The sequence below is a fragment of the Trachemys scripta genome, chromosome 9 (genome assembly GCF_013100865.1).
Source record: "Trachemys scripta elegans isolate TJP31775 chromosome 9, CAS_Tse_1.0, whole genome shotgun sequence".
Classification (NCBI taxonomy): Eukaryota; Metazoa; Chordata; order Testudines; family Emydidae; genus Trachemys; species Trachemys scripta.
The window spans coordinates 99,804,097-99,813,889 of record NC_048306.1 but is presented as its reverse complement, the minus strand read 5'-3'; the positions used below and the strand labels follow the sequence as shown (position 1 = coordinate 99,813,889).

Below are 9,793 nucleotides of genomic sequence, written 5' to 3'. Positions count from 1 at the left end.
GCAGCGCTGCAAGCTACTCCCCTCGGAGAGGTGGAGTACATACAGCGCTGTGAGAGCTCTCTCGCAGCGCGACTACACTCGCACTTCACAGCGCTGCCGCGGCAGCTACCATAAGAGTGGGCACCTTAGAAACACCTCAGAAAGATGCTGACGCCGTCATTTTCTGTAAGTGAAGGGATTACCATCAGATAACTGGCTGGTCACCATCATCAAATAAAATGGAGAGCGTACAGCCCAAATCCCACAGAGCAGGAACCGACATCAATATAATCACCACCCTATTAGGAGCTAACTGGCCCCACTCAATAGTTCTCTCAGCAGATGTGTCCGTGACTGAAGGGCCATGGGAGCTGAATTATTCTTTCACTCCCAAGAGATGGTATCTGCTAGGCCGGAGTGAAAGTCCAACGGCAAGGGAGCAGACTTGCATTGCTGTCGTCCTGCGGCACCTTATAAAGTGTACGGCACGCAAAATAAAATGCCATGCGCTTATAAGCATCAAATAATACATAATAAAGATATTGTGCAACAAAGAGATGAAATCTGACAGCAAATTTTTGGATCGGTTTTTCAACTGAAAACTTTTCTAGTTTTGACAAAAAGTTCACATTAGCCCACTGAAAGATGCTTTCCTTTATAAATTTCCACTTAATCAAAAACTTGATTTGCATTTTCAACCAGCCTTAGTACTGGGGTATTTTTCAGCCTATCCTAAGTATTAACACGCTACTGAGAAATCCCATAGTAAGATCACAATCCCATGGTGGCGTGGTAAGCGCCACTCCCTTTCTCTCCTAGGAGTGATCCCTGTATTCTGACATTTCTAGCTGCCTCCTAACTGTGCAGTTCGTGCCAACTCCGTTTCACTCTATGCCCACATTCGTTAATAAAATCTTCCCATGGATATATATAAGAGCGTTCCCAACATTTCTCCCTTTGCCCAGGAACTGGGCAAACCAAACCGCACAGCGATGTGATCGCTCAGGGAACAGCAACAGACTTCAAATGTCTCCCTCACCCCCCATTCTGTCCTCACCTGGAAAAATAGTTGTTGCAGCAAGTGGAGGGGAGGTGGGGAGAGAATTCCATTGGTGGAAAACAAATTGGGGGCTTACAAACTGAATGGGATAAACAAGATCTGACTGTATGTGATTTAGAGCTAACAATGTCGTTTACCGACTGTTAACTGAATACACAGTGGCTGTTAGCGACTGTGGGGATCAACTTAATTTTAAATTAAATAAGCAATAAATGCTTAACTGAACTTCTATTAAATTTCACCTAGTATGCGAAGTATGTGGGGCTTTTAATTGACATTAAACAAGATAGTTACACTGAGTCAGTTGATATTTTATTACCTTGAGATAAATGGCCTTATTAAATCTAAACTATTTCCATTCGAGGCGGAATCACAGACGGCTCCGCTAATGTTTGTCTGGCTCAAAGGCAGCACACTAAACAGATTTACTTGGGTGGGGAGAGTGAAAACAGTGAACAATATTGGATTGACAGCCCCACCTGGAGATGGCAAGCCATTTATTCACAGAACAGGTACTATCCCTCTATCTAGGGAGTTCTATGGCCCCCCATTGCTGTGGTCTCTGAACGCCGCACAATCGTGAATGGATTTCATCCTTAACACTGCTGAAAGGTAGGGAAGAATTACTCCCATTTTACAAATGGGAAACTGAGGCACTGGGAAGATTAAGTGATTTGCTCAAGGCCTGTGATATACACGAGGTCAGACTGGAAGATCTGGTGGTCCCTTTTGGCCACAAACTCTAATACACAGGAAGTCTGGAGACGGGCCAGATACTGAACCTACATCTCAAGTGCAGCCAAGGGACCATTCCACTAGACCAAGCAGCGACGACATTACACCCCACTCAGGCTGCAGCACCAACATGCCCCAGGTCTGTATGGGAAGTTCTCGCTGATGACTTCCCTAATTCCATCTCCCCCTCTTCTGTAGCAGTGTCTTTCCCCGCTCTTCCTCCTAAAGCCTGCTGGGACTGGAAACAGAAGAGCCAGCAAGGATGGAGGACATACCTATCCTGAGATCCCATTTCCCATGTGCCCCCTGAACCCTATGAAATGCTAATGGCTTGGGGCTACCGTTGAACTAGGTTATTGTCAAAGCCCTGACATACTGGTAGAAGGCCTTCCACTTCCTATAACCGCCTGCTTATTCCAAACACCTAGACTCTAACTTACATAACAGTCTTCAGATATGTTAAGGGCTGTCGATTGTTCTTCTCCTGCCTCCAGTGGACACAGAGACGTAATGAGCTTAATCTGCAGCAAGAAAAAACTGACATTTTTTTGAAATGGAGAGAAAGCGATTAACATCCATCTGTGGCAAAATCCATGCCTTGCGGTCCATTCACAGCCAACAGCCACCCTGCACACCTGCCTGTGACAACCGATGGGTTCCACCACACCACCAATGAGAAATCACTATTTTAAATGGTTCCTTCTGGCCTGAAGAGCTATGAACCTATGGGGGAAAATGGCCTGACTGTGATAGTCAGTGATACTCAGCAGTCTGTATCTTTTCTAAGAAAAGGTTATCAGCAGCTCACAAGTCCTCTGATGTTTGTTTTCCTTCCTTGAGCATACTGCAAGGCTTTGGGAGCGTTTATGAGTGACTCATGCACATGACAGAGTCAGCCTCAGATCCCAACAACAGATACCAACAATCTTTTTTACTTAAAATAATGACTTTCACACCAGCTCTTGCATTGATGGAAACTAACTCTCCTTGGGATTAAGGCAGAATTTTAGCTCGAGTGTCTCTGCCATTAATCCTAATCACTGTGATTAGGTGCGGGCGATGTTTTTTTCATATCTGGATTAGCAGCATTACCACCCTATCTATCTTCCTGTGCCCAGAAGCACAGGGAGAAGAAACTGCTAAGCATTATACTGACCTAACCCAATTTCTTAGGCGGGCATAAACTGTGAAAAGCTTTTGAGATTTCATGGGGTTTTTTTGGTCTGTGGGTTTTTTTTATTTGATTTGTTATTTTCTTTTCTCTGTTTTTCTTTCACACAAAACTAAAAAAAAAAAAAGTCAGAATTCACTAACATTCCCTTTTGCAAGTTCCAATCTGTGTACACCTCCCTTAGCATGAAAGTAACTGCCATGTTTCCTTTCCAATCCCTGGTCCAGGACCAGAGCTTAGAAAGGGTCTTGAAGTATTTGTACGACTCTATCAGAGTCCAAGAAAGTGATGGGATACTGGGCCTTAAAAGCATGGATGAATCGGAAGGAAGTAAATATTTCATTATTGTCATTGTGTCACTATGTTCTTACTCTAAAACCTCTTAAAGTATCCCTACAAAATTTATTTGAGCTTCCCTTACCCAGAAAAGCTTAATAAGGGCACTGGACTGGCACGCCGTTTCAGACATCACAGCAGTCAGTACATTCTAAAGCAGCGGTTCCCAAATTTTAACAACCTGTGAACCCCTTTCACCAAAATGTCAAGTCTCGCGAACCCCCTCCTAAAAATGAATATTTCCAGGGATTTTCTCCTTTACCCAAATATAAATTATAAAAGCAGTGATCTTGGAAATATAAAATTTGTTTTTATGACATGCTTATTACACACTATTTATTAATTATTATTTATCATTACAGTATTTTTATTACATTATGAAAACGGCAACACTCTTCCAAGATCTCACTTTCGTAGCTTGTATCACTTTGAATAAGCTTGTTATAAGACAAGGCTCCTATGTTTCATCAAGAAGTATCAGATGTGAAACAGCATGAAGGTATCTAAGAAGTCAACTCAAAGAGTTCCTCCTGCACAAGCATTCAGGTCTTGAGCAGTTCAAGCAAACAACACACGCTACAACAAAGCTTAAACTTGTTCTTCATAATAATTTTAAAAACAATACTAGCTGCCTATTTAATTTTAAAAGCAGCAAAAAATATCCACCTCCCTTTCCATTTCTTATAAAGAGTCTTGACGTTTAAATCTCCTCAGTGTGATAGATATGCTTGCTTTGATCTGCTTAGTTCTTAGAAGTCCAGGGGCTCCGGGCTCCTGGTCCCGTGCTGCCCAGAGTCCCTAGGGACAGCTCTGTCCACCATTAGGGAATTTTTTCCCCCGAGAACTCCCTGTAACATTTCGCGAACCTCCAGGGGTTCATGAACCCCAATTTGGGAACCACTGCTCTAAAGTGATTCTGAAGGCCAAATGAAGTTGAGAAAAATAATGAGACTAATACTGAAGTTAAATGCTTTCACAGGAATACAGGAATTGCCAGACTATACCAGACCCATGCTCTTCCTAATCCAGTATTTGTCTCCAACACTGGCCAGCACCAGATGCCACAAAGAATACTGCAAAAACCGTCCTCATCTCTAATAGTTAGAGATCAGTTTAAACATCTGAAGAAGTGAGGTTCTTACCCACGAAAGCTTATGCTTCCAATACTTCTGTTAGTCTTAAAGGTGCCACAGGACCCTCTGTTGCTTTTTACAGATTAAACCAGTGGTTCTCAAACTTTTGTATTGGTGACCCCTTTCACACAGCAAGCCTCTGAGTGCAACCCCCCTTATACACTAAAAAAAAAACTTTTTTAAATATTTAACATTATTATAAATGATGGAGGTGAAGTGGAGTTTGGGGGTGGAAGCTGACAGCTCACGAACCCCCCCCCCCGTAATAACCTCGAGATCCCCTCCGGGGTCATGACCCCCAGTTTGAAAACCCCTGGTTTAAACCATGAGGCATAAGGTTTAATTGCTAGTAAACTCTAATAATGCTGCATATTCTTGTTAGCCATATAAATGTCTGACCCCTTTCTGAACGTTGCCGAATTCTTGGCCTCAACATCATCTCGTGGCAAGGAGTTCCAGAGTCTAATTACAAACTATATGAAAAGTATTTCCTTTTATCTATTTTCAGTTAGCTGCCTTTCAATTTCCCCTTGTTCTTCTGTTGAAACATGGAGAACAGTCACACCCGATACCTCCATTCTCTAGACCATTCATTATTTATATACTTTTATCCTATCCCTTTATTTGGGGTTGTTTACTTTAGAAAGGAGACAGACTCTTTAATCTCTCTTCATATGAGTTTTTCAAGGCCCCTAATTATTTTAGTCTTCTCTGAACCTTTAATTTCTACACTATGCTTGTCTAGGTTATTGCAGCACCTTCTGATGGAGAAATGAGAACTGCTTAGATCAACAGCACGGTGGGACTCGCAGCAGGCATCACACATAATCAGACAAAAGGAACTTGCCTAAAGTTTGTGGACAAACCAAGAGATTAGACTTATGAACTTGAACTTATGATTTTAATAAACAAGGTGACATCTATGCTTAGAAATCAAATGACAGGGCGCCCGAAGCCTGACCAGTATTAAAAGTTATAATTAATAATAAATAAACTCTGATGACCACTTTATTTGTTGAAGTTCTTCAATTCCGATGGGATTTTAGCAGTCAGTATTTCACACGCCGCTAGAGGCCGAGATAAAGGGCATTAATTTTCAGTCTTTATTCATGTTGTGTAGTACTTACTCACTTGCATATCCTTAGACTGAACTTTTTACAGGATAAATACTGCGCAGCATAAGGGATGCAGAATTGGGCCAGAATTTACACTATTTGAAGACTTGAATTTCAAGCTTTCATAAATTATACAGCACAGGGTCCTAACTACCAAAGTTCAAGACAACAGTCAATTAAATATCATACTCGAAGTGGGGCCAAAGAGAGACCCGAAGCTATTCAGAGAATGATGTGATTTGGAGATGTCATCTGCCTTGCAATCTGCCACAAACAGGCAAATGGTCATATCATCGCTTGGGAAACTGGCCTTTCCAGACTTAGCCAGGATTTGAGAGGGGTTTCAGAACTGAAAATAGCCACTGCAAGTCGCAGACAGCACAGCAATATAGTTGTAAGCCATGGAAATGTTGTGGCTAGAGGAAGGTACGGGTTAGTCAGTTCTGAAGGCAAATCTTTGCAGCACAAGCTTACCCTGCCAGTGTTCTTCAACCACATTCTGAAGGGAAAATCTCTCTGGGCAAGAGAATTCAAGTCTTCATTGCCAGTTCATTCCTAGGTGTTTCGGCCAAGACAGCTAATGAGGGTGCTAGCCAATGCCAATCATAATAGATGGTTAACATTTGCATGATGAAAGACACTAATATTCAGTGACATGGAGAAACCTGGAAAGCAATAATGCTGATGTAGACAGGAGTGACAGTGGACAGTGCACATAGGAGTTTGCATGTGACTGGCCCATTGCAGTTTGGGGTTGTATACACAGCAGCATCAGTGAGATACAGCCCCTCTATATACAGCTCTGGAACATTGTGTTCAATTCTGAACAACATGTGACTGAAAGACATTGACAAACTGAATGGACCTCAGACAAAGGCAACAAAGAGGATGAAGGGGCCAGTGGGTATGGGACTAATTCACAAGGAGCTAAGTGGGGCACGTTGCTGAGCTAATAGACAACTGAAGTGGCAGAGATATAAGAACAGTCTACAAATAGCAGAAGGAAGTTAATGTCTAGGGGGTCTATCTACCCTGGGAACTTTTCCCACGGGAACTGGGAACATAGGAACTGCCAGACTGGATCGGACCAGTGGTCCACCTAATCTGGTAACCGGTCACCAACAGCAGCCGGGACCAGCTGATTTAGAGAAAGGCGCAAGAAACCCTGCAGAAAACAACTCAGAGAAGTTTATTTCTAACTCTCAGTAGTTAGACATCGGCTTAACCCCCAAATAACAGGACAGAAGGGAGCACTAGAAAGAACAGGCAGCAGGAATTTCTACAACACTGATGTGAGCAGAGTTAGATGACACACTGGTAAGAACTAATGCTCTATCTATGCTAGAACTCCCACCAGTGGCACTGCGGCTGTGCTAGCCAGCTGCGAGTAAAGGGCGAACTGAAAATATAGCAATGGAGAGAAATAGTCAGGGCAATACAACAGGAATGATAGGGTGAAACTAAAAGGGGAAAACCAGGCTGACTATCAGAGAAAACTTCCTGACAATAAGGCCTCACTGTGCTGTGTAATAATCACAGAAACATAGGGGGAGGAACACCAAGAGGTCATCCACTTCATCCCCACTCCTGGTGCTGAGGCAGAATTAAATATACCTATCCCTGACAGGTGTTTGTCTAACCTGTTCAGAAAACCCTCCAATGACAAGGATTCCACCAACTCCCTAAGTAATCACTCAAGGGAAACCCCATTGTCTGAGATAGCCCAGTCTGGACCAACCATGAAACGGGAAATTCACTGAATAACCCAGCAAGTCTTTTCCAGCTCTAAGTCACATGACCCTATGTGGACAAATTTTCACTACAGAGTGCGCTGAGCCCACCAACTCATTTCACACAGGCCGAATGGCTCTTAGTCACTATCAGTGTGGGACAAAGCTGAACCAGCAACATACAGGTGAACTCCTCAGAGTCCCAAGCCCACACCCCATTCTCCTCCCTCCATGATCCTATATCTAGGCATTTATACAGCATCCCTCTCCATGATATCTGAGCGGCCAGCAACACAGCGGCACTCAAGATCCCAGTCTCCCCGTATCCTTTTTTGCAAAATGATTTTTTCCGCAGATTTTGTCCTGAAAGTTACTCCCACATGGCATGCACCCAGCCTCTGTAGGGCACAAACCTGTGGGCCCTACAAATGCAGAAATCCCATCAAAATCAATAGCAATTCTTTTAACTGAAGTCTTATGGGAGTGAGACTTTCCACCGTAGATATAGGGCGGGGGGTAGGCAACCTATGGCACGCGTGCCGAAGGCGGCACGCGAGCTGATTTTCAGTGGCACTCACACTGCCCGGGTCCTGGCCACCGGTCCGGGGGGGCTCTGCATTTTAATTTAATTTTAAATGAAGCTTCTTAAACATTTTAAAAACCTTATTTACTTTACATACAACAATAGTTTAGTTCTATATTACAGACTTATAGAAAGAGACCTTCTAAAAACGTTCAAATGTATGACTGGCACGCGAAACCTTACATTAGAGTGAATATATGAAGACTCGGCACACTCCTTCCGAACGGCTGCTGACCCCTGATATAGGGGGTCAGCTGCATAGTCCAGCATGGAACAAAGCATTCTGACTAGCCAGACTAGCACCCTTAAACAAAGGCAGCACACCTTACAAAAGAAAGATATCAAAAGCCGGCCCAACCTAGAAGTAGGTGAAAGGTAAAGGGGCAAAATCCAGCCTACCGGGGAGTGGAAATAAAAAGAATAATCTAACACTTATTTAGGAAAACTGAGCAAGGCCAATTTATTCCATGGTAAAATGCAGCAGCCAGCGCCATTACTGAATAAGTTTTCCCTATCCACACCTCCCACTCACAAACAAAGCCCCAGGGGGTGCAGAGATTTCTCCTGAACCATAATGAGAATGAAATCTGTCAATTTGAATGACAATACACTGGGTGACAGTAATTGTGTGGGAAATATCTGCTGTGCTTACCCGCCTGGGAAGGGCCTACCCAACCTTGCATGCAAAAGTGTGCCAGGATCTAACACACCTATTATTATTACTATAATCACTGGTGTCCCCGTCTACGAGGCACCATTCCAATCCCTTCCCTGAAGCATTTACTGTCCCACAATTCAGGAGCAGGACAGAGGAGACCAGGTAGCAATGTTTAATAGAAAAGATAGCAGGACAACTCCCTTAAACCGAAGTAATCAGTGTCTCAGCGCATTCCTGTCCCATCAGCTCTGTGGCCCACACTGTGAAGCGAAGGCCTGTTGCATCCAGAGCGCAGGAGGTCAGACCCAAGCGCCAACTGGAGTCCTGCAGAGAGAGACCCCAGCGGAGTGGGGCAGACCCACCTAGAAATGAGAGATCAGACCGAGTTGCTCTGCGGCTCTAGTCCCCAACTATTGGAGAGGGGAGCAACTAGGTGGGCAGTTGCCCTCCTCCCTGGGCAAAGGCAGGGGGGAAGCATCCATCTGCACCCTGAATCACCTGTGTCCTTACCGCCAGATCTGCACCCCTACCCTGTCCCCCTCCAAGACAGCCCCTCGGAGGAAGCGGGGGGCAATGTCCCCAGGAATGCACGAGGGGCTGCGACCCCCCCCCCCAAGTGCCGGGGAAGTTTCCTGGGTCCCTCCCCACTCGCCCCCTGCCCAGCCTGAGACACCCCCGCGGGCGGCCGGCGCTGCAGGCTGGAGATCCCCGCCGGGGCCTCTCCCCGCCCCAGCCGGGCCAGCAGCACCCGGCCCGGGCGAGGGAGGAGCCGCCGCCGCCCCCGGGCACATGGAGCGCGCGCCGCCCCGCCGGGGGCTCCAGCTGCGGCACAGCTGGGGAGGGGGGGGGGTTATTATTTGCAACCCTACCTCGGGGGGGAGGCGGAGGCGAGCGCGGCGGCGGCAGCGGCGGCGGGAGGGCGGAGGCTGCGGGCGGAGGTGGGGCGGGGGGCGGTGCCGGGGCCGCATCAGCGCCGAGTCCCCTCCCCGGCCCGGGAGTGTCCCCGGCCGCCCTCGCCGCGGCTCCGGCTCGGGTCTGGGGCTGCCCCTGGGTCCGGGAGCCTGCGGGCTGCCCGCCCCAAACCCCCCTCTCCAGCTCCCTCCTGCCCCCCCAAGCCCCGGCTCCCCCTGTCGCCCCCCGCCCTATTCCCCCAGCCTGCCCTTACCCCCTGCCCCCCTCTACCCCAGCACCCTGACTCCTCATCCTCCCCCCCAAGCCCCCTTTTCCCCCCGCCCTATTCCCCCAGCCTGCCCTTACCCCCTGTCCCCCTCTACCCCAGCACCCTGACTGCCC

General features: G+C 46.5%; 1 protein-coding gene across 4 annotated transcripts in view; it reads right to left on the bottom strand.

Annotated features, from left to right (window-relative positions):
* The window catches only part of LPP (LIM domain containing preferred translocation partner in lipoma), a 444,446-nt gene that overhangs the window by 434,007 nt on the left and 646 nt on the right, over positions 1-9,793 (bottom strand). The window contains exon 1 of one of the 4 annotated variants that reach the window (XM_034781637.1): positions 9,370-9,427. The exons of the other annotated variants lie outside the window; for them this stretch is intronic. The gene's annotated coding sequence lies outside the window, so the exon portion shown is untranslated. Of the gene's footprint in view, positions 1-9,369; positions 9,428-9,793 lie in introns of those variants that run through there. 4 annotated transcript variants of the gene reach the window in all.